This window comes from Ceratotherium simum, chromosome 7 (assembly GCF_057802395.1).
Source record: "Ceratotherium simum simum isolate JZ-2026a chromosome 7, ASM5780239v1, whole genome shotgun sequence".
Lineage (NCBI taxonomy): Eukaryota > Metazoa > Chordata > Mammalia > Perissodactyla > Rhinocerotidae > Ceratotherium > Ceratotherium simum.
The window spans coordinates 3,251,001-3,277,560 of record NC_141906.1 but is presented as its reverse complement, the minus strand read 5'-3'; the positions used below and the strand labels follow the sequence as shown (position 1 = coordinate 3,277,560).

The window sequence follows — 26,560 nt, the reverse complement described above, 5'->3', positions numbered from 1 at the left end:
ACTCTTCCTCTTGCTTGTCTCTTATCACTCAGTCCAACAGTGAGAAATATGGCTCTCACCATTTGCCACACATAAACATAATTGTTCAATTTCAGTATACATTTACAGTAGTTTCATAATTGTTAACCTGTAACTCTGTGGGAGAAAACTTTATCAACTAAAGCGTTATTCTTATGTACAGTTCCTTTTGCCTTTAGTCTTACAGATTCCACTTATTTCCAAAATTACTTAGATCAGCACCGTTCTCTCTACCACCTTCAGTGAGGTGATTTTATACATGTTTAGTACACTTTAATTGTTTTGTCACATTCTGCGTTCTATCATGAGATCCTCCAACCTCCTAAATGATGTTTAAAACTTTGCGTACATTAGGGTTCAGTCTTTGTCCTGTAAAGTAGTAAGAGTTTTAACAAATGCAGAGTGTCATGCATCCATCATTACAGTATCATACAAAGTAGTTTCAACACTCTAAAAAATAGTGCTTCATCTATTTAAATCTTCTGCTCTCTCTGAAACAACTAATTTCTCACCATTAAATATGATATTAGTTGTTGGAATTTTTTGTAGATGCTCTTTATCAAAGTGAGAGCATTCCCCTCTATTTCTAAGTTCTGGAGAGTTTTTATCATTAATGGGTGTTGTAGCTTGTTAAATACTTTTCAACATAAATTGATAACAATCATATGATTTTTCTTCTTTAGCCTCTTGATATGATGCATTGCATTGATTAAGTTTTGAATGTTGAACCAGTCTTGCATGCATACCTGGAATAAATTCTACTTGGTCATGGCATAATATCTTTCTACATAGTTGGATTTGATATGCTAATCTTTTATTGAGAATTTTGTTGTCTCTGTGTCTGAGAGATATTGGTCTATACTTTTCCTTTCTTGTAAAATCTTTATCTGGTTCAGGTATCAAGTAATGGTGGCCTCATAATGAGTTGGGAAGTCTTCCCTCTTCTTCACTTTTCTGTAAAAAGTTTTGGAGAATTGGTATTATTTTTTCATAAATATTTGGTAGAATTTACCAGAGAAACCATCTGGGTCTGGTGCTTTCTTGTTTGAAAACTTATTCATTTTTGATTCAATTTCTTTAGTAAATATTAGCCTACTCATCAATTTGTCCTTTCAAAGAGTTGGCCCATAGACTTGTTTGCAGTATCCATTTATTATCCTTTTGATGTCCATGGGACCAGTAGTAATGGTCCCTCTTTCATTCTGTTATTGGTGATTTGTGTCTTCTCTATTTTCTTCTGGGTCAGCTTGGCTGGAGAATGATCAATTATATTGATCTTTTCTTTTCTTTCTTTTTTTTTTTTTGCTGAAGATTTGTCCTGAGCTAACATCTGTTGCCAATCTTCCTCTTTTTGCTTGAGGAAGATTCGCCTTGAGCTAACATCTGTGCCAATCTTCCTCTATTTTGTATGTGGGTCACCACCATGGCATGGCTGATGAGTGGTGTAGGTCCATGCCTGGGAACTGAACCCGGGCTGCCAAAGCAGAGAACACCAAACTTAAGCACTAGGCCATGAGGCTGGCCCCTATATTGATCTTTTCAAAGAACCCATTTTTGCTTTCATTGATTTTCCCTATTTTTAACCTGTTTTTAATTTCTGCTCTATTTTTTATTGATTTATTCTCTAATTTTTGTTATTTATTTTCTTCTTGCTTTAGGCTTAAATTGCTCTTCTTGCAGTAGTCCTAAAAAGTAAGCTTAGATTACTGATTTTAGGTTTTTCTTCTTTTTCAATATGTGCACTTGGTGCTATAAATTTCCCTCTAAGTACTACTTTCACAACATCCCAAAGATTTTGATAAGTTGCATTTTTATTTTTAGTCAAATTTAAAATGTTTTAAATTTTATCTTCTTCAAAGAGACTTCCACTTTGACCCAAGGGTTATATAGAAGTTTGTTGCTTTATTTCCAAATATTTGGATATTTTTCAGCTGTCTTTCTGTTATTGATTTCTGGTTTAATTGCACTGTGGTCTGAGAATGTTTGTATGATTTCTACAATTTTAAATTCATTTAAGTATGTGTTATGGACCAGAATGAGATCTATACTTGTGAATATTCCATATGAGCTTGAGAAGAATGTGTATTCTGCTGTTGTTGAAAGGAATATTCTATAAATGTCAATTAGGTTAAGTTGATCAATGGTACTTTTAAGGTCAACAATGTCCTTACTGATTTTCTGCCAGCTTGATCTATCATTTACTTAAAGGGGAGTGCTGAAGACTCAAACTATAATAGTGGATTAATCTATTTCTCCTTTCAATTCTACAATTTTTTGGTTCACATGTTATGACACTGTAGTTAGGGACATACACATTAAAGATTGTTATACTTCCTTGGAAATTTTTCCCTTTTATCATAATGTAATTCCCTTCGTTAAGGCTGATAATTTTTCTTGTTCTGAAATCTTCTTTCTTTGAATTAATAGAGCTACTCTTGCTTTCTTAAGATCTTTTGATTAGTGTTAACACGGTATATATTTTTCTGTCTCTTTATATTTAACCTATCTAATTCTTTACGTTTAAAATGTATTTCTTGTAGACAATGTATAGTTGGGTCTTGTTTATTTTTGTTTTTGTTTCATCTAATCTGATAATCTCTGCCTTTTAATAGGTGTACTTAGACCATTCACATTTAAAGTGATTATTAGTATAGTTGTTTTACTATTTGCCATGTTTGTATTTATTCTTTGTTACTTTTTTCCCTCTTTTTCTGTCTTCTCTGGTTATAATTGAGCATTTTATGTGATTCCATTTTATCTATTCTCTTAGTATGTTAACTATACTTCTTTTTAAAAGTTTTTAATGGTTTCTGTAGAATTTACAATATACATTTTTACCTAGTCTATGTCCACCTTCAAGAACACTATTGTTACACTATACTGATGTGTAGTGCAGGTAGCGTACAATATAGTATTATATTTATATACTGTAGTATTTCCAATCCCTCCCTTATAACATTGCCTTTGTTACTTTCACTTATCTCTATGCTATAAGCATCCAATACATCATTACTATTATTATTTTAAATACTTATTTTTAGACCAGTTAATAAAAAGAAAAATAATATTTTATCTTACCTTATATTATTTGATGTTCTTCCTTTCTTTATGTAGATCTAAGTTTTGCACCTATCTCATTTTCTTTCTCTCATAAGAATTCCTTTTAACATTTCTTGCAGAGTAAGTCAGCTCGTAATGAATTCCCATTGTTTTTGTTTGTCTGAGAAAGTCTTTATTCCTCCTATACTTTTAACAAATAGTTTTTGCTGGATATAAAATTCTAGATTGATTTTACTTTCTTTCAAGACTTAAATATTTTCCTCTAATCTCCTCTTGTTTGCATGATTTCTGGTGAAAAGTTCACTTTAATTCTTATCCTTGTTCTTTTATAGGTAGGGTGTTCTTTTTTGTGGCTATTTTCAAGAGCTTTTCTCTGTCTTTGGTTTCTGCAGTTTGAATACAATATGCATACATCACAATGCACAATACAAGATCACAATACAAATAGTGATCTTTTTGTTATTGTTGTTTAGTTCTGCTTGCTGTTCTCTGAGCATCCTGAGTCTGTGATTTTGTGTCTGTTTTTAACTTTTTGAAAGCTCTTTGCCATTATTTTTTTCAAATATTTCTTCTGTCCCATTCTTTCTTTAATTTATCCTTTTGTTGTTGTTGTTGGTGATGGTGATGATGATGATGATGTTAGAGCGAGAGCAAAGTTATTTTTAGCTTTTGATAGCCTAAATGGAATGAGGAACATTCACCTTGTTCTCTTGAGATGGGGGAAGCCAGTCCCTATATAAGATATTTGATTACTCTAAGCCCACCGTGATGGAGGTTTCACATGCAGATCAACATTTCCCAATTAACCCACAGGTCATAGCCAGCAGCAACTGCCAATCATCTGAAAGATCCATCTAGGATAGGGATTAGCAAACCAGAGACCACATGTCAAATCAATCCTCTGCCTATTTTTTAAACTATTTTCCTGAAATAAATAAAGACATATACATTCATTTACATATTGTTTGTGAATACTATTGTAATAAAATGTCAGAATCGAGTAGTTATGGCAGAGACCACATGGTCCATAAAACCTAAAATATTCACTTCTTTTCCCTTTAGAGAAAAAATTTGCCAACTCCTGGTCTAGGATGTTAAGCCTACTTGAGCCTTCAAATGATTGTGGCCCCAGTTGACATCTGACTGAAAATACATGAGACACTCTATGCAAGAATCAAACAGGTGAGCCTTTCTCAAATTCCTGGCCCAAAAAATCATAAACAAAATAAAATTGTTGTTGTTTTATACAATTATGTTCTGGGGTAATTTGTTACATGGCAATAGAAACAAGAACAATTGTCATCTGGTTTCTGATTGTCAAGAAGCTCAGTACTGTGTTCAAGGTCAAGACCACAACCAAACCAATCTCAGAATCCTTTATGAGGGTCTATTTGCTAGAACTGTTTTTTTCTAAATTAAGTACTGTAAGAGGAGAACCCTGAAGTAACACAGAGAGAGTAACTACCCGAAACAGCTACCATTCTTAAGGAAGATGGAACAAATGGAAGAGACCGTGATGATTCAAACCTTGAAGCTTACAGGAGAGGCTCTGCAGAGCTTGCCTGTAGACCTCAGAAGTGTGGGTGCCATCTAACTGACTCTGGTACTCAGGATCAAGGAAAAGAGACTCTGTAGAACTGGGACCCAGACCTCTGAGCATGTCCCAATTTAAGTTGTTATCTCAGGAACCCAGAGGAGAGGCCATGCAGAGCTGAAATTCAGAAGGAAAAGTGGGCACTGGTCAGCTGGTCCTACATCTCAGAGAGGGCTCTATGAAACTCATTCTGGGAATATGAGGGAAAAATGGAAGCCTGGAGTAACAGATCCTGCTGGTATGAAGGAACACTTGCTAGGGAGATGCTGACAGGAATAGAAATAAAAAGAGGAAGGAACAATCCCTTCATCTTTGTAGTCTCCGTCTAGCACCATTTATTGACAGAACCTAGTAGGGAAGCACATGTGCTTCACCAAGAACCCAAAGGGTGGTTTGGAGCTCAGACAGCAGAGCTTAATAACTATTGTACCCTTATTATGCAACATCCAGCTCCTTCTCCTCTTAAAGTATTCTCTAGGCAGTTCTGTAGATAAACAGTTAACATATCCTCTGAGCTACTGGGTGACATGCACCATATTTCTTCCTCTTTTGTTCTAGTTCTTCTCAGACATTTGAACTTGAAAATAAGAGACAGTGGCTTCCAGAATGCTTCTGCTGCTGGTGCTACTTCCTGGCACTTGTGTTATTTCTTACTAAAAGCTACCATGGAATTTCAAGTGTGCTAATCCTCAAGCGCTAATTCCATTCAGCTGTGCTAGAGATGATTCCTATCCAGTCTATACTCATAATTTATCCCCGCTAGGCTAATAGCTTTTATATCAGTTAGGGCTCATAGATTCAAGCACAGAAAACTACTCTTGCTGCCTCGGGCAAAGAGGCAAGTGTTAGAAGGATATGGAAAGCCCAGAATCTGGGACATCTCTTGGATTTGGGTAGTTGGAACTTGCAGTCTCTTCAGAGCACCATGTGGGGGTGAATGAATTTATAATACTTTCCAGTCTTTGTGTCACACAGATCAAGACTCAAATTTCAGGCAGAGAGAACCTGATTGACTTAGCTTGTTAGGTGCCTACATTTTGGCCATGCGGAATAGGACACCTTGAATGACAGCTATAACAAGGTAATATGCAATGGAAGAGGGGTGGTTTCCTTAAGTAAAATCAGGATATTCCTTTCAGAAGTAAGGGGAATATTCTCATCTGACAAAAATAGCTTACCACCTCTTGTAATACACTTTGTCATGATTACCAGAAGGAATACAAATGTGTGACTCTCGTCCTTGTAAATCACTTCCTCTGATATCCTTTTGGTGATCCTTTTGCCTGGGACTCAGTCGGCTCTCTTAGCTCGGTGCAGTGTGCTCACTCTGAGGTCACCCACGCCCACACCTTTCGCACTCCTACACCCAAGCCCCATCTCTTCTTCAATTATCCGCCCCATATTCTGTCTTCACCCCACTTAACACAAGGCTAATATTTTACTGTAGAAATGTTGCTTCTTTTTTAAGTTACTGTTTGTGAATTTAAAAGGCCAACAACATAGTCAAAGACTTACTTTAAACACACTATAAAAAGCATACTGGAAAATAACACTTTGAAAATTTTCACATGAATTGAAATGGCCACTCATGGTCCAGAATTCTTTTAGATCAGCAGTATGAAAATTTTGCTAACATGCAAAAAACAAAAAACAAAAGAACTGGTGAGCCAATGATACCTGAATGGATGATGAAAATGTGTGTGAAACATTAGAGTCATTAGTTATTTCATAGGCTAACAAGAATGTTATAGGCTCTGTGGCTTTGATATATGTTACCCCACCAATTGCCAGAGGAGACTTGCCCTAATCTGACTGACTAGACAGACACATTCTTTCTCCTTCACTTTTTCTAGGATTCATCCTAACGCCACCATCTGATGGTATCTACATTTCTAATTAAAGAAAGAAGAGGCATTTTCCTTTCTGAAAACTTAGTGGCCAAGTGACATATATGTCTTTGATTAAGGAATAAACTTCCATATATTCCATTTTAATCCATATGTAGTAATAAGTGTCTATAATATGTCAGGTTCTTGGATGAACACTAGGAAAAAAATAATGCATTAAGACATATACTCTCTACACTTAGAGATAGTGGAAGAAAAAGATATTAAACAATTTTAATCTACTGGATCCTCAGATTGCCAGATTTAGCAAATAAAAAAGGAGGACACTGTTAAATTTCAATTTCAGATAAAAAAAATAATTATTTTAGTATAAGTATATCCTTTACAATATGTGTGATATACTTAAAAATTGCTATTTATTGGAAATTCAAATTTTTCTGTGCATCTTGTATTTTATCTGGCAACTCTAGATGGACAATACAACAAAACTGGAGGTATGTTTTTATTTTCTAACAAGGATTGATTTCTAGATCTTAAAGTCCCCATTAAAATAATAATAATAATGGGCCAGTCTGAAGAAAAGATATGCAGTGCATCACCATAGGATTTTTTCTCCAAGTTCATAACTGCGATAAATAACTCAATGTCATGATGGAAAAGAGTTATTTTCACTTTAAGAGAAAAATCCCATTTCCTGAAAAGGACATAGTACTCTGCCTCAAGGAATTCCATGTGGCACATGCAGTCTTGTCATCTGTGAACATTGCTGGAACTAATCATAAGACCACTGCTCCCAGCAGAAGTGCAAAGCTTTGGGAGTTTCACATCAACTTAGATTTTTCAGTCAGTACGGAGAAACTTGAAGGTGAGGCATTGGAAAACTGGGATCTAAATGATGACAAATGCAGTCCAGCGGAAAGATTAAGGTCAAGGGTTAACTCGGGTGGCAGTCCCTGTTCTGTTATTGACAAGAACTCGTCCAGTATGGTCCATGCAGTGTCTGTTGCTATATCTTGCACATAGTAGGGTGTTGAAAATTGTTGACTCTTAGTTTAGGCATCTCTGTCTTTCCATGTGTATTTCTTTAACTGTTAAGCGGCCAAAGTGTATTAAGATTCACAGCTAAGATGTGACCACCCAGTAATGATTGTAGCCCTAATCCTACCGGTGTATAGGAACTGCCTAGTTTTATTTGAGCATCTTTAATAATGATTATCTCTGACATTTCTTTAGTGCTTAATAATAAGTGTCTGGTTCAAAGCTAAACCGCTACCTGCATGCATTATTTAATCTTCACAACAACTTTAAGAGATAGAAACTTTATCCCCATTTTACAGATTAAAGAACTGAGGCTCAGAGTATTTAAGTTATTTGTCTGAAGTTCAATGGCCAATAAATGATGGATATGGGATTAAAACCAAGGCAGTCTGATTCCAAACATGTACTTTTGATCGCTAATGAATTCGGTCTCCAAATGGTAATAGCTACCAGTTTTTGAGTGCACTAAGTACTTTATATGCATTATCTTATTTAATCCTCACAAGAACCCTATGAGGACACTAGCTTAAGAAGATCAAGTAGCTCGTCCAGGGCCTCAGAGTAAGGAAGTAGCAGAGTCAGGATTCAGTCCTAAATCTCTCTAATTCTTAAATCATGCTCATAGTGACTACTAAGTGCTGACTGTTTCATCATAAACAGGAGGAAGCTAGGCTCCTGGAATTAAGAAGCTGACCTAAATTCACGCAGCTGGTTAGCACCAGGAATAGGACTAATAAATACACTGTCTCTTGACTCCTGATCCAACAAACTTTCAATTATTCCTCCGCCAGCTTTCTCATTTCATTGCTCTCAGTTGATGTTCATTAGTTATTAAATTTAGAGAGACTCTTTCTCCAAATCGCACTCTGCTGATCAAGCTTGGAGGTACTGACTTCCTCATATAAATCATAATTTCTACCTTAGTCCTCTATCCAGCAGACAACGGCCTCTATCACCTCTGCCTGCCCTCGTCAGCTCACAAAATTATAGGCTGATAAATGTCTTAAAGATTCAAGTACATTTTTAAAAAATTATAGAATTTATACATAGCCAAAAACCATAATTTTAAATAAATTGTCTTGCCTGTTACCTGTAACAAAATTTGGATTTGTGGCAATCCTCAGAATTTAGATATAGGTGCCAGACACCTTTAAATTCCACTTATAATTATGGCTCTGTCATTGGCAAATTTACTTAAATGAGGATTTCCTAAACTATGTTTTGCAGAATATTAGTTATTCTGCCAGAAAGGGGTTCAGGGCCAAATGCATTTGGAAGAGACAGCATAATATAGCCATCTATATATTTATAGGTTTAATGAAATTCCGATCAAAATCACAGGAAGGTTTTTTGTAGATGTAGACAAGATTATTCTAAAATTTATATGGAAAGCCACAGGACCTAGAATAGCTGAAACAATTTTGAAATAGAAGAATAAAATGGGAGGAAACATTCTAGCTTATAACTATGGTAGTCAAGACAAAATGGTATTAGCAGAAGAATGAACACACAATCAATGGAACAGAATAGAGAAGCCAGGAACAGATCCATGCAAATATGCACAACTGATTCTTCTGGTTTTGTTTTAAATAATAGCTTTATTGAGATAGAATTTTTATATGATAAAATTCACCCTTTTAAAGTGAAAAGTTATGTTTTTTTAGAATATTCTCATAGTTATGTAACCATCATTACTATCTATTTTTAGAACAAGCATTTTCTTCACTTTCAAAAGAAATTCTTCTCTATAGATCTGCCCATTCTGGACATTTCATATAAATGAAATCGATCAATATGTGGTATTTTGTGACTGGCTTCTTTCAGTTAACATAGTATTTTCAAGGTTCATCCATCTTGTGGCATGTCCCAGTACTTCACTCCATTTTATTGCCAAAAAATATACCATTGTATGAATATATCATATTTCCTTTATCCATTCATCATTTGGGCTTGTTTCCACTTTTTGGTATTCTGATTCTCCTGCTCCAGCTTGCTATAGATATACATACATATATATATATATATATATGTATATATATATATATATAGGCTATTATGATAATGCTGCTCTGAACACATTTGTGTACACGTTTTTGTGTGAACATCTGTGTTCATTTCTCTTGGGTATATACCTATGAGTGGAATTGCTAGGTCATATGATAACTATGCTTAATATCTTGAAGAATTGTCAAGCTGTTTTCCAAAGTGACTGCACCATTTTACAATTGCAACAGCAATGAATGAAAGTTCTGATTTCTCCGCATCCTTATCAGTGCTTGTTATTATCTGTCTTTTTAATTTTAGCCATTTTAGTATGTGTGAAGTAGTATCTCACCATAGTTTTGATTTGCATTTTTCCAATGACTCATGAATTTGAGCAACTTTTTGTGTATGCTTACTTGGCATTTGTATATCTTCTTTGAAGAAATGTCTTTTCAAATTCTTTACCCATTTTTTAAATTGGGTTATTTATCTTCTTCTTGTTGAGTTGTTAGTGTTCTTTATATATTCGCGATACAGATCCCTTATCAGATATATGATTTGCAAATATATTTTCCCATTCTGTGGGTTGTCTTTTCAATTCTTTCTTTTTCTTTTTCTTTTCTTTTTTTTTTTTTTGCTGAGGAAGATTTGCCCTAAGCTAACATCCATGCCAATCTTCCTCTATTTTTTTAGTATGTGGGCCGCCAGCACAGCATGGCCACTAACAGAGCAGTGTAGGTCCACGCCTGGGAACCAAACCTGGACCACCAAAGTGGAGCACACTGAACTTAACCACTAAGCCACCGGGGCTGGCCCTGTCTTTTCAATTCTTGATGGTGTCTTTTGAAGCACAAAATATTAATGTTGATGAAGGTCAATTTATCTATTTTTCCTTTTTTACTTGTGCTTTTTTGTCATATCTAAATGCTAAGCAAAAGTCATAAAGATTTACTCTTATGTTTCCCTACAAGATTTTTATATTTTTAACTCTTACATTTAGGTCTATGACCTACTTTGAATTCATTTTTTGCATATGATGTGAGACAGGAATCTAATTTCTTTCTTTCTTTTTCTTTTTTTTTTTTTTTTTGCATGTGGATATCCACCAACTGATTTTTTACAAAGATGCTAAAGCAGTTCAACTGAGGAAGGATAGACTTTTCAATATATGTTACTGATGCTGACTGGAGCAATTGGATGTCCATAGGCAAAAAAATGAACCTTAACCTCAACCTTACACCTTATATAAAAATTAACTTGCAATGGATCATAAAAAGCACTTAGAAAAAATTTTTTAAAGCTTTTAGAAAAAAAATTGGAGAGATTCTTTGGGATCTTAAGCTAGGCAGAGTTCTTAAACTTGAGAGAAAAATATGATCAGAAAAAGCAAAAATTTATAGGAGCCAGTCCTGTGGCTTAGCAGTTAAGCGTGCGCGCTCCATTACTGGCGGCCTGGGTCAGATCCCTGACACGCACCGATGCACCACTTGTCTGGCCATGCTGAGGCGGCGTCCCACATACAGCAACGAGTAGGATGTGCAACTATGACATACAACTATCTACTGGGGCTTTAGGGAGAAAAAGGGGAAAAAAAAGGGAGGAGGATTGGCAATAGATATTAGCTCAGGGCCGGTCTTCCTCAGCAAAAAGAGGAGGATTGGCATGGATGTTAGCTCAGGGCTGATCTTCCTCACAAAAAAAAAAAAAAAAAGAAAAAATTGATAAACCAGACTTTATCAAAATTTAAAATATTTTCCCTGTGAAAGAACCTGTAAGACAATGAAAGCTACAGACTGGCATAAAATATTTGAAAACCATATATCTGAAAGTAATTGTGCCTAGGAAAATATAAAGAACATTCAAAACTCAGCAGTAAAAAAAAAATAAACAATCCAATTAGATAATGAGTAAAATACATGACAGACATTTCATTGAAGAGGATATACAGATGGCCAATAAACACATGAAAAGATGTTCAACATTATTGGCCAGTAGAAAAATGTAAATTAAAACCACAATGAGATATCACTATAAACCTATCAAAATGGCAAAAACAAAAAATGGTAATAACATTAAATGCTGGTGAGGATACAAAAAAACTGGGTCATACATTGCTGGTGGGAATGTAAAATTGTACAGGCACTCTGGAAAATGTTTGGCAATTTCTTATAAAACTAGACATGCAACGACCATATGGCCCAGCAATTGCATTTTAGGGCATTTACTCCAGAGAAATGAAGACTTATATTCACACACAGTCCTACTCAGGAATGCTCGTAACAGCTTTCTTCATAATAGCCAACAACTGGAAACCACCCAGATGCTCTTCAACACGTGAATGGTTAAACAAACCATGGGACATCTAGACCATGGAACACTATTCAGCAATAAAAAGGAATAGACTGCTGATACCATCACAACTTTAGTGGATTTCAAGGGAATTATGGTGACTGGAAAAAAAAAGCTAATTGCAATGATTACATATCATATGATTCTATTATATAACATTCATGAAATGACAGAATTATAGAGGAGGATAGACTAGTGGTTGCCAGAGATTATGGGTGGGGGAGGGAGAAGGTAAATGGGTATGGCTATAAAAGGGTAGCACGATGGATCCTTGCAGTGATGAAACTGTTCTTTTCTTGATTGTGGTGATGATTACAAACATTTACACATGTGATAACATTGCATAGAACTAAACAGACACACTCAAGTGAATGCATGCAAATCTGAATACGGTCATTGGATAGTATCAATGCCAATTTCCTCATTGCGATATTGTATCACAGTTACTTAAGATGTTTCTATTGGAGGAAACTGGGTGAAGGATATATGGGATCTCTCTGTATTATTTCTTGCAAGTGCATGTGCGTCTAGATTTACCCCCCCCCAAAAAATTTAAAAAATACCTTCCCAAACTGGAAATTTTGATCCTGAGTAAATGATTCTAAGGGGAACAAAAGTTGTCCCATTCGTGAGTGTGACTGAAGAGATGGTAGAAAGAGTGCTTCCGTTTCCTCTGAAGAAAGAATAAACAATTTTAATTTTGGTAAGAAGACATGTGAAATATCAGTAAAGCAATCTTGTAAAGTCCAGTCCCCTCACAGCAGCCAGTAAAATCTTTCTAAAGTGTAATTCAGATCATGTCTTTCCTATGCTGAAAAATCCCCGGTGGTCCCCCATTGCACTTAGAATAAAAATCAATTTCTTCTCTGTGTTCTACCAGGCCCCACATGATGTGGCTCCTACATACTCTCTGGTCTCATCTCATCTTGCTTAGTTATCTGTTGCTGTGCAACAAGCTACCCCAAAATTTAGCAGCTCAAAACAACACACATTTATTATCTACAAATTTCTGGGAGGTAGGAATTTGGGCATGGCTTAGCTGAGTCTTCTGCTTCGAGGCCTTTCACAAGGCTGCAATCCAAGTGTTAGCCAGTGCTGGGGTGTCATTTAAAGGCTCAATTGGGGAAAAATCTGCTTCTAAGCTCACTTATGCAGCTTTTGGGTGGATTTAGTTCCATAAAGGCTGTTGTATGGAGCCTCAGTTCCTTGCTGGTTGTTGGCAAGAAGTTACCCTCAGTTCTCTGCCACATGCCTCTCTGACATGCCTCTTGTTTCATCAAGGCTAGTAAGAGAGGGAGAGAGAATCTTCCTCCAAGACAGAAGTCACTTTTTTTTTTGTAACTTAAGTCCAGAAGCAACATCCCCTCAATGGTGCCGAATGCTGCTGGTTAGAAGCAGGTTACTCCAGGGGAAGGCATTACACAGGGCCCTGAGGAACAAGAGGTAGAAATCACTGAGGGATCTATTAGAGCCTGCGTATAACACTGGTCTTCTTGCTACTCATCGTATATCTGATGCAAGATTTTCTCAATCCGACTTCTTCTCATTTGGTAGGTCATGATCCAGTCAGATTTAACTGTGGAGAAAGCTCAGAATCTGTGGAGGCAAGAGCTGGGAGTGGAGGTATATCAGGCTTATGGCTAGCTGATAAGCTAGCTGAGTGGTTAGTGTGACCCTAGATCCTTAAGTTGGGTTAGGCTGGCCTGAACTGAAGATGAGAAATGTCAATACAAGTAGGTCATACAAAATTATGGAAGAAAAATAATATTTATTGAATGCCTTCTATGACTCAGGCACCGTGTTTATTCTTTTGCAGCCAAAAAAATTATTGCAATCTTGTTTGGAAGATATCATGATCCTAACCTCTTAAATAATGGAATCCAAGGCCCAGAGATATTATGTAACTGCTAAGATCACACAGTTGGAAAACGGTTCAAAATCGAAGTTTTTCCGACTTCAATGACTGTCCCTGTTCCGTGCTGTTTCCTGGGAGGTCAGATAGGTTCCGAGTCAGGACCCCTGACCGTGGAGGCGGGGTAGACAGGCTCCTGTTGCACCTGGACTCACCTACTCAGCTTTTCCAGGATCCGGTGATGCTCCTTTGCGTTCTGCTGCTCCCTAATGTCCATCGCTGTCATTGCAGCTAAGCCCACAGCCCCAGCAGAGGCTTCCAAGGGAGGGAGGCAGGAGTCTGAAAGAACACAGAAACATCAGCTGACATTTCAAGGAAATGAAAGATTTGCTTAAAAAAAAAGAAAGAAAGGGGCCAGCCCTGTGGCGTAGTGGTTAAGTGGGTGCGCTCCACTGCTGGTGGCCTGAGTTCGGATCCTAGGCGCACACCTATGCACCACTTGTCTGGCCATACTGTGGCAGGGTCCCATATACAGTGGAGGAAGATGGCAGTTAGCCCAGGGCCAATCTTCCTCAGCAAAAAGAGGAGGATTGGCATGGATGTTAGATCAGGACTGATCTTCCTCACCAAAAAAAAAAAGAAAGAAAGAAAAAGAGAGCTTGTGGTCAGGTTAGATGCCGAAATGCTGGTATAGATCAGCTTTCTTGGCCAGGCCTGCCTAGAAGAAAATCCATCCAGAATTTAGGATGAGAGATTCGGACCCCTCCTCCACATGAGGGATTGGGACTCCCCCAGGAATCAGTTAGGTATGGATGAAATGACTTTCCTGTCCCGGCTTTAAAGAACTCAACGAAAGTTGGTAGAAGAGACAAGAGTCAATAAATAATGAGGACTTGGCATGCCTCTTATAAGATTATTACTCAATGTAACTTAATTACAAAATAGTTATAAATGTGAAACATAACAGTAAAATTAATTTTCAGATGCCTTATTATGTTGTATTATCTAAACAAACCTGTGAAACAGAATTCTCATTATCCCCATTTTATAGACAGGGAAATCGAGGTTTAGGGCAATTTAGCCTTGCTCCTAAAGTCACTCAGGTAAAAGCATCAGACCCAGACAGTTCTTCCTATCTTCCAATTCCAGACTCATGCTTTTCCTGTTTTATCGTATCTCTCTGTTGTACCTATCTTTCATTTTCAAAGTCTCTTTGAACTTACTGGCTCTTTGTCTAGGTGGGCTTCTGGATTTTCTAGATCCTTTTGGATCCAAAATCTTTTGGTTGCATCTTAGTTTTTAAACTACGAGGCAATTGCTCGTGTGGCAAATTTTCAGTCTTGACCACCAACGCCCATGCTTCCTCCCCTACAGACAATGCACACTTAGAGCATTTGAGGTCGTGCTGGGCAGACTATACGAAGAGAGATATCAGTGAAATTTTAAAATCTGTGTTCTTGATCTCCTGGGAGAGGGCAGAGTGCCTGAGTGAGATTTAATTGATTGTATTCTCACCTCCTCCAGGAGTTTCTCCACCGTCCCACACTTCTATTATAGGGGTCTTCAGGAACACAATTCCGAACCCCACCAATGATTCACAGATTGATAAAGACGAGAGGCGATAATCATGGCTTAGAGATGAGGGGCTGAGAGACACTGACGGAAGAAATAAAGGGCCATTTGGAAGGGAGGACCCAGGGCTGCTCCCTTGTTGTTTTTCCTGTCTGTCTGCAGTTCATTGTGTTCTTGAAAATGTTGCTTTTCCAGCACCTAATGAATGATACATCAAGGACTGCCATGAAACTGTAGGGAGAAACTTTTCGGTGTGACTCATGAGCTGTGCCGAATTACAGATCTTTTCTCATTAGTCTGATTAAAAACCTAAGCTCATTATGGCTCAGGAAGTGATTTAGTTTCAATGCCTTTTGGTTATGTTCCTTTTTTATTTTCCAGGAGCACATATTTTGGCTAAGAATTCATTTTCTATTTTAAATAGTTCTACATTTCAATTCTTAAAATGTGTGTTCATTATCATATCAGTCAGACCTGTAAATGTTCTTTTGATATTTTAAGAACTATTTTTTAAAAGCATAAGTGATTTTGATTTTATCTAATGTAATATTTTTCTTCATAAATGGGACTTTTCAAGAAAGATTTTTGACAATTTTTTTTTTTTACTTTTTGAAGAAAATAGACCCATAATATTGTGGAAAGAGAATGTTGCCTTTGGAGGTAGACCTAAGATAGATTCATTCCTTAGTTATTTCCTACAGTCTTATCTTGGTGAATTCACTTAAACCTACTAAGTCTCAATTTCCCTATCTTTTAATGAAATTTGAATGATAACAGTGATCCAACAGCCTTGATATGAAGATTAAATAAATGTATTTAAAGCATGTGAAATAGTAGAGATCCAACAAATGTTATTCTCCCTCACTTTCTTTGCTAATATGGAGATATAGGGATTTTATATTTTAGTGCTAACAAAAAATTAATCAAAGAGCTGATGAATTGATTCTAAAATATTCTATCTCTGATATGAGTATTTAAGTGTGGTTTGCATGTCTCTGGGGACACATGCACAATTCTAAATGTGGACAAGGAGTTGATTGCTTGAAACTCTTGGGATTATTTTTTATGAACTCTACCTGGCACAAAGCAGGCAAATGAATCACGGTCTATGTGTTAAGATGTGTTGGAAGATGCCTGCCTCCCTGGCATCCCAATGAACTTCTCAGAGCAAAGAATCTATTTTTCAGCCTTGGAAATATCCTGAAGATAACCATGAAGGTTTTTTCCTATTTATTGAGAACTGGATTCCCAGATTAGGTACATCTAACTGAAAAATTGTAGACATCAAGACCCTTTCTGATATGTATACATGCCTCTTGCCTATTGTAAGTGAGTAGTCTTCCCCAAAACAATAATACCATGGTTCTCAGCAGAGGTTGGGTGATTTTTGCCTTCCAGGGGACATTTGACAATGTCTGGAGACATTTCTGTTTGTCACAAATGGAAGGGTAGTACTGGTATCCAGAATACTGCTAAGCGTCCTACAATGGACAGATCAGCCCCCTAACAAATGATTATCTGGCCCAAAATTTCAATAGCACTATTATTGAAGAACTCTGGACTGAGAAAATCACCATTTCTCCCAATGTTGGAAATACTTACTTTTGAAATTTTTTTTTTTATGTCATTTAGAAACAACCAGAGGCTCACAACGTCTGAGGGGTTGTCATGCTGTTGAATAGAGATGTGACCAGCTGTGCTTTCCTTCCATTCGGAATTGATCAAATGAAAATAGGTCTGAGATGCAAGAAGCCTAGTTTGAACTGGGGTATAACCTCCTATTAGTAAGGAAATATAATACTGTTAACTTTGGCATTGGAATTTTAAGATAGACTAGAATTACTTTCCTTGTATTGTTTCACACTGATGGTGTCCTATCTTCTCATATCCCAAGTTGGCTATGATCAGATAACTGAGTTAGATGGCAAGAGAGCCTGGCTTGGATTCCATGAACTTTTACTAACTGAAACTGCTTGTTAACCCTACCATCTTTAACGCTTTGACTTTCCAACAAAGTGCCATTTTACATCATAACAAAATTCTAGATAAATACATTTTTTTTCTTTTTCTTTTTTTGCTTTCAAATAATTCTTGATTGGCTTCCTCCCAGCATATGACTTCAACATCTCTCTTATTGCCACACTTTGGATATCCACGGCAGTCTACAGAAGGCTGCTAAACACAAGAAGAAAGTGATATAAATATGTTTGGTGCATGGCAAATAGTTGTGAAACTTTCTGTAATTACGTTTTGATTATTATAATATTTATAGTGAGAAGCAACAGGTACAGAAGGGGGAACAATTAGATAGATTTTCTTAGAAATTTGGGCCTAAAACCATCCAAGTGGAAAGTTTCCATTGTTTTCTTGGTCTTGTTGATCAGTCCCCTTTATTCTCACAATTTGAGATCTTCCTTCACTCTTACAGAGCTTATTTTATGATGAAATCTAACTTTCCAGGGCCTAATACACTTTACTCTTAAGTATTCTGTTTTTGTAATCAGAGCCTCATCAGCGTTTTTATCAATTGCTACTTCAGAGGCTCCAAACACTTATGACCTAATAAGTCTACCCAGGAATTAAAAAGACATATACTCTTACCTTCTCATGTATAATTATTATGTTTTCTTTACATGAGTTATCTCATTAGTAAGAGCATTAAATTTAGGGGAATATGGAGGCTAATTTCACAGGCTAAAAACACCTTTCACTTTATGAAAGTGTTCAACTTCAATATGAAGACACTCTTTCTATTAGTGGATATTTAAATTGTAAAATTTTAATGGAAGAAATTTGAAAAAAATTACATCAACATTTAAGACAGACATGCCTTTGTTCAACAATGCTGTTATTAGGAATCTATGTAAATATATTGCTGAAAAAGTAGACACAATGGGCCTACAAGGTTAGGCATTATTTATAATTGGAATTAAGCTAAATGTATATCAATTAGGAACTAGTACAACAAATTTTAACACATCCATCCAATGGAATTCCAGATGAGTATCAAAAAATATGAGATTGATTTATATGTATTGGAATTGAATCATATTGAATCACATCATATTAAATGGAAAAGAGACTGCCTAAATAATATGTTCTCATTCATGTAAAAACTGAACACGTATATACCACAGAGAAGATAAAGAATGGAAAGATATTCCTCTAAATGGGAATAGTTGTCATTTCTTGGAAGAGAAGCAGGAATTTTGTCAGATTTTTATTCTCTACTGTATTTATTTCTGTATTGGTGAAGTTTTTATAATGAGTATGAAGTCATTTTATAACAATAAGAAAATAATTAAAATAGCTCAATTTTGAAAAAAATTAAACATCACAGAGACACAGAAAATTACCATGCTTAGTAGTTTGCATTATTTACTTGCATTAATTTGCTCCACAACTGTTTGAGGGCACTTGCTACGCATCAGTCACTGTGCTCGTCACCAATGATATGCTACTTTTCGAATAGGACCTTTGTGTAGTTCCTACACAGTTACTACACTGTAGTGTAGTACTACACTCATATTTGGAGTGTAGTAGGATAAACAGATATTGATAAAATAACTATATGAATAAATACTAATTATAATTTAGAGCAGGTATATGGAGGTGAGCTTCCTGGTACTATGAGAGTATATAACAGGGGAACCTGACCTGGATTATGAGCTTAGAGATGTCTCTCTCTAAAGAATGAGACTTGATCTAAATATAAAGGATAAGTAGGAATTAAATGGGTAAAAAGCGGGAAAGAGCATTTCAGGTAAGGTAAACTGCATATCAAGAGACTTTCTGGTAGGAAATACATCAGTGCATACAAGTGATTGAGAGACAACCTGTGTGGTTGGACCTCGAAGAACAAAGGGACCTTGGAGAGAGACATGGCTGGTAGGGGTCAAATACTACAGGGCCTTTAGTGCATATTAAGGATTTTGAGACTCTGATGAGCATAGTGGGAGGCCACCTGTTTCAGAACATAGAGCAGAAAATTGGTATATGGTTTACTATTTTGGAAAGATCACTCTGGCTCCAGCATAGAAAATGATGGCAGAATTGCAAGAGAGGATTCATGGAAACCAGTCAGGACCTGTTGAAGCACTCACCCTGCACCCCTACCACCTCATATAATGGTGGCACACACAGTGGCCACTTCCCTTAACATGTTGGAAGTACGTGAGTGGTAAACAGCTTTAGAGTCACTTCCAAGAGAGAGTTTTTTAAAAATCTTCCAGAAATGAATGGAGTTTGATATCTGTAGAAGGAACACTTTTAACAATACTTTGAAAATATGCAGCCATTTGAGTACATTTATAACTGGAATGTAACTTCAGAAATATATAATTGGAATTTGAGTGTGTTTCTGAAAGCTACAATTTTTCAAAAGGATGGAGTGACCAATAAAGAACCCAGAGTGAAGAGGAGGCTAAAAGCAAGATTTTTGTCAGTGTGTTTCTCATTGACCTGGGAGAGGTCTTGTTTCCTGATCATTTGCATCCTAGTCTACTTGGAAGACATATCTCTACAGAAGAGATAGATAGGTTCATTCAACCCCTTTTGTTCTGATTCCATGGTCACTAACCAGCCTTCTGATTATCATTTATCTTCCCACATAGTATCCTACAGGACAAGAACCTGCTGCTCAGCTGAAATGAGCCATTCTGATATGATTTACAGTTGTATTTAACATTTGACATTATTAAATGGACGTAGTTGTCTCTTGCAGTTTTAATTTCAAAACGAGTCCCTCTGGCCTCAAGAGACTGATCAGTTTTGAACAGATATGGCAAAGTTGAGGATCTGGGCTTACAAAGTTGAGGGCCAGATTCTGGAGTTTGGAGAAATCAGATATTTTCCCTATAAACTCTTCTTGATTGACAAGCAATCATCCCTTGAAATTCATTCCTCTAGCAATAACATTCTAACAAACCAGTAATCACAGAAGCATAAAATCTATATGAGTGGTGTTTACAGTCCCTGAAACCCAGTCACTTGTCTTGACTGAAAGTCGCAGTTGGAATTCTGCTGGTAGCTGGTTGCTACCAAATATAGAAACAATTCGAGATAATGGCTAAGAGCACAGTCTGTGGAGGTAGATCCTTCTACGGCTGAATCCAGCTCTGCCTCTTACTAGCTGTGGGACAGTGGGCAAGTCACTTAATCATTGGAGTCTGGGTGTCTTCCACTATAAACTGGGGATAATTTTGACCTCCAATACATGCCAACCAAGATTAAGTGAAATAAAATATCCAAAGTTCATAACACAGTGCTTGACAGAGCAGGTTTTCCATAAAGGATAGCTACTATTATTGCTGTTATTTTTATTTACTTTGCCCCTCAAAGCTCTGAAATCTTACCTCCAAGCATCTCTAAAGAGATTCTAGTTCCCATGCCTCCAAATATCTCTGCACATGATACTGTACTTTGCCAGCCCCAATAATATTTTACTTCTCTTTTTCATTATTTTCTTCGCTCAGCCATATTTTCCATGGTGTAAAACAGAGACATTTTCCCACACTTGTACTCTTGTCACATATTTGAGTATCTAAATCTTGGAGAATATGCCTGTGACACAAAATGTGTGTTTGATATTGATGAGGACATCATTGGTAGAAAGAATTTAATGAGTATATCTTACAATTCTACTCAGATAAGCAATAAGAAAAGGCCCCAGTGCATTACCAAAATAAGTGGAAAGTAAAATCCCTACCAAACTCTGGGATGTTTTCTCTTTGATCTGCCACATGTCATCCATGCCTGCCTGGAGCTGAGCACCAGCTATCTGGCAGGCAATACTCTGCTCATGAAGAAGAACAGGTGCAGTGCCTTATCCCACAGAGAGGGCAAAGATTAACGAAATGTGTGTGTAAATTCTAGGAATGTGAGAGGCAACAGTCAACCTTTTAATAATACCTTAATTAACACTGATATAATGCATTAACTAACCCTCAGCAGCACATTTTGACTCATTTGTTAATCTTGTTCTTAACAGCAGCTGTTCAACTGTATCAAAAAGCATTGCTCCTTTATTGCACGTTAAAGAGCCCAGAGCCACATAAAGCAGCCTACGATGCAATCCAGCTACTTGGCTGAGAGGAGATGGTCAGTGAAGACAAAAAGAACATGAAATATTGCAAGTGTAAGTAAATTTTAAGTCATTACTGACATCTTGGGTCATAGCAGCCTTCCTAATAGTCCAGCACAGCAAATTTTATATGGAACTTCCCTAACAATCCGTGACTTTTTACACCTTCTATATGTTTATTATTATGCTGTTTTGTAGCCTAGAACAACTTTCTCATCGTTCAGAAGCTTTGAAGAAGAAATGTAGGTCACATTTCACTAGACCCCCATATTTGTCCATTCTTGTTAGATCACCTTTGTTCCTGCTTCTGTTACCCATTTGCTTTTGTTCTTGCATTGGTCACACTATTTTATAAATGTTTGTTTAAATGTATCTGAAAATCCCACTAGACTTTGAGCCTTGGGGCTGAGGCTGTGTGTTATTTATTTCTGTATCTCCAGAGTCTAGCACAGTGGTTGATATCTGGTAAGCTTTCAGTAGAAGTCTGTGGTCTTAATAAATAAATGAAAAATCAATTCATAAAATGCACATAAGTTGTTAAGAGATTTTTTTTAATCAGAATTGTTCTTTTATGTCCTTTAGATTCAACAATCTACAAAAATAATGAAAACCGTATTTCTAAGAATAATCACCTTTTATAATACCTATGATATAAAAATAGATATTACAGTAGTCCCCCTGTATCTGCAGTTTCGTTTTCTGCAGTTTCAGTTACCTGCGGTCAACCATGGTCCGAAAATATTAAATGGAAAATTCCGGAAATAAACAATTCATAAGTTTTAAATTGCATGCCGTTCTGAGTTGTGTCATGAAATCTCAAGGGTCCTGCTCCATCCCACATAGGACAACTCATCCCTTCGTCCAGCGGATCCCTGCTGTGTACGCCACCCGCCATCAGTCACTTAGTAGCCATCTTGGTTATCAGGTTGACTGTTGTGATATTGTGGTGCTTGTGTTGAAGGAACCCTTATTTTACTTAATAATGGCCCCAAAGCACAAGAGTAGTGATGCTGGCAATTCGGATACACCAAAGAGAAGCGGAAAACTGCTTCCTTTAAGTAAAAAGGTGAAAGTTCTCAACTAAATAAGGAAAGAAAAGAATCCTATGTTGAGGTTACCAAGATCTATGGTAACTTCTATTACAGTATATTTTTATAATTGTTCTATTTTATTATTAGTTATTGTTGTTGATCTCTTACTGTGCCTAATTTATAAATTAAACTTTATCATACGTATGTATGTATGAGAAAAAACATAGTATATATAGGGTTCGGTACTATCCATGGTTTCACGCATCCACTGGGGGTCTTGAAAGGTATTCCCCACAGATAAGGTGGGACTGATGGACTACTGAAACTGTAGCTTTGTCTACATAGTCGGGGACTAAGAAGATTTCTTGAGATTGCTTGAGATTTCATTCCACTCTGTTTACCAAGACATTGGTACCAAGACATACCAAGACAAATCATTCTGACTGTCCAGTGGCTAAAAATTCTGCTAAATGCCATAATTATGCAACAGTTAAAAAGGATGGCTAGATGTTAGGAAGCAGAGAAATTGCTTCCTCAGCAAATTTTCCAGTACTCTATGCCTTTAAAAATTCTGCTCTTTTTCTGCATCACCCGCTCCTATCACTTGTCTGCTGGCTTAACTGCTTTCCACTTTTCAAATTCTGCTTCACTGTATCTTTGAGGCAGACTCCTATCTGTAACATTTGTACCTACACTCATCCAAGTAAGTATTTTGTGCGTTAATTGATTGTTCAAGAATGTATTTGTCACTAATGTGTTCACTTTTGGATGACCGAGACCAAGTCTTTTCATCTTTGTATCCCTTCTTTCTGTCAGAATATCTAACACATAGTAGGTCCTCAACAATATTTGACAGATATATGTTATTTATTGTAAACAGTTGCTTTGGGTTATGGCTGTGTTTAGTTTCCATGACGATTGCATTTTAGTAGAAGCATTTTCTTGTCAGTGATAATAAATTTATCTTTAAACACAACTGAGTATGTGAGGAAAGCTTCCAAAGCTTGGCTTGTGTTCTTGTGCTCCATCTTTCCTGTGTCATTCCTAAATTAAACTCACAAGGAGTTTAGTGCTCCCAGCACTATATCACTCAGTAGCTTACTTGATTTACTGGAATAACCCAATGCAATGTTCGTGTCTTTAAAGGATGGATCACCCAAATACACAGACACTCTTGGGAAATAACCTAACAGAGGCTTTAACATCAGTTCTAGAAACTCTTTCACCGTGAGGTAGCATTTTGTAGCACAACATAGCTACATCAGGTATGTGGAGATTTAAAAAAAAAACAATTCCTTGGCATTTACAAGTTTCTGTTGTTCATTTTCTTCATACGAACAGTTATGGGACTTGGTAAATCATAAGCCCTGTGATGTTTGGTGTTGCTTATGGAGGTTCGGTTTGCTAAGACACCATATAAATTTTATTTATTTCCTTATTCATTTGGGTTGCTCCCACTAGGTGAATAGTGCTCTACATAATTATAGTTACAGTAATTTTGGGCAATTGAGTCAATGATTATTGAAACTATCTCCCTAACTCTCTTCCTAGAATAAGAGTTCCTTGAGGATGTAGACTTTGTCTTATTCATCTTTGTATTTCCATTCTCTTAATGCATAGTACCGGACATGCATTAAATATTTATTAAACGCTTGTCATTGGGAGGTATTGTTGAATTCAGATATACTTATATGCTTTTTTACTACTATACACATGTGCACACACAAAACATAAACACACATACACATCATTTTGGGCCTAAAGACCATTTTTAAAGCCTAATTTTTATGAATTTTCTCTCTTTGTCCTATCGTTAATTACTAACTCTTTATTTACACATTGTATATTACATTTTCCATTTTATGAATTGTGACTAGTAGACACTTCCATTCTTCAGTGGGTTCCATACATATTAAAATTAGAAACTATTTTGATATCTCAATGGCATAAAAGACATCATTAATAATTCCTCCTGCAAAGCGCAATTACACAGTGGGAAAGAGCATGGTTACTAATGTCAGACTGACAGAGATAGCAGGTTCTTCTGATGAATGGAATGGGATGTGAAAGAAAGCATTTTAGTGGTGGTTAGAAAGAAGGTGCCATTTACAGAGATGGAAGGACCATAGGAAGGCCAGTATTTATAGGAAATCAATTCTTTGAGCAGGTTAGGGTTGAGATGCCCCATGGACATCCAAGTTAGAGATGTTGAGTAGGCGGTTGGATATATTTCATTGAAATTCAGAGGAGAGGTTTCTCACTAAAGGTAAAAATAGGGGTACACCAAAAAAAGTTGGTATTCCAAACCCGAAGATGGAATTAAACATTCCATAAATATTGGAAGTTATTATTACTATAGTTAGCATCATCATCGTTATCGTCATCACCATCACCATCACTATAATTATGATCATTATGTTAACACTGTTTTCCTCTGTGAGGGCCTCAGAATCACAGCTCTCTTTGGAGATATGGTCTAGTATAGAGATTGTGGTGTTTAAAAAATTGCTTTGTCTCTTTACGTAACTAAGGAAAAGCAGACACGCAAGTGGACTGGGGATAGAGAGTGCACTCATTTTATAAAATGTAGCCGGAAGAGCAAAGAAGATTTTGAGGTTGATTAAAACATTGTCAGGCCTAAAGGTCTTTTGAGCCCATTTGCAAACCTGATCAAGAATAGTTGGAATAAATTAAAGCTAAGAGACAAAACAAACCCTTTCATGTCCCAGGGAGAGATGGTTTGAGTAATTAAGGGCAGATCTGCACTTTTATTTCAGTAGCATAATATTTGCATTGCATATTAGAACTGTGTTAATCTGACAATTGGTTTCTCTGCTCACAATTCCCTTTCTTAGTCACTGATACTGAAAATGATTCAGAAACTTCATGTCATAACAATCTCTCAGCAAAATTCAGCCAATTTAGGCACCATTCAAAATAAATCCATTCACCAGGTCAGTTTCTACTAGAAGTAGATATACTTGCAGACAATCAGTAGCCTGCAAGTTCAAATCTGTTTATGGATTAGAAATTCAAGTGACCATCTCTGAAGTGGGATTTAACTAGTCTTTTCAGCAATACTTCTTTTAGTTTTAAAAAATAATTCTATGATATATACTACTATTATTAATAGTACTACATTAACTTCCAATTATTTGTACCCACGATGCCAAGTACCCTACTAAACACTATGAGAATTTAATTTTATTTAATCCTGACAATAACCTTACAAGAAAGCCATTGCCCAGTTTTACAGATGAGGAAACTAAAAATAAGAGAGTTTAGGACAGCGTTTCTCAAAGCAGATTCAGACCAGTAGGTCTGGAGTGAGGCCTGAGATTTTTTATTTCTAAAAAACTCCCAGACTTGGCCTTGGAGATTAAGGGACTTGACCAAAATTGTTCTTCTGGTCCAAAGCTGCTGCCTAAAATCTACTTATTTTTAACCCAGTTGTATTTTGTTGTAAAGAGTATTCCTTTGCTACAGCTGAACTCCTTTCCCCAAAGTCCGTGGCGACCCAGCCCTCTGAGGGGGGGAAGCCTACTTCACATCTTCTGTACGTGAGTCTGTGAGTGAGCCCTAACACTTGGACTCTGTACATCTCCCATAACTGCTCCTTCCTTCTGGCTGCCCAACCATATTATGGTCCAAGTTCTGCCTTTAGAACCCACCTATTCCCTTGAGCTTAATGAAGACCATAAAATTGGTGCTTCTTGGCCCAGACTCTAAGGATCAAATCTGGGGCTTCACTAGGTTGCCTATGTAATTGTTCACTCTTCCTTCCCATCCTCTACTCTCGCCTTTTCAGATGAATTATCGTGCAGAAGGTGTGGAGGAGCCGAAAGCCCACTGCTCCGCTGTGCTCTCACCTCCCAGCCCAGCCCCTGCGATGCCTTTCTCACTTGTGTTCTCACTCATGCCATTTGTCACTCTTGGAATAACCTTTTACTTTTAGTCTACCTTCTCTCCTCTTTTTCAAGGTTTTCTAAAATCTCACCTCCAGCAGCAAAGTCTTCCAGAAATGAAGCCGTGATAATCTTCTTCCCAAGGCTGAGGAGTAACTATCACATTTTGCATCCTACAAACTACAAACATAGACATGTTCCTTAATGAAAATGTCTACATAATTAGTTT

General features: G+C 36.7%; 1 long non-coding RNA gene across 1 annotated transcript in view; it reads left to right on the top strand.

Moving 5' to 3' along the window:
* Positions 1–4,142: 4,142 nt before the first annotated feature.
* The window catches only part of LOC147916531 (uncharacterized), a 34,667-nt gene continuing 12,249 nt past the window's right edge, over positions 4,143–26,560 (top strand). Inside the window, exons 1-2 of the long non-coding RNA XR_015552777.1 lie at positions 4,143–4,260; positions 21,303–21,449. This is a non-coding gene — a long non-coding RNA (uncharacterized LOC147916531). The remainder of the gene's footprint in view (positions 4,261–21,302; positions 21,450–26,560) is intronic.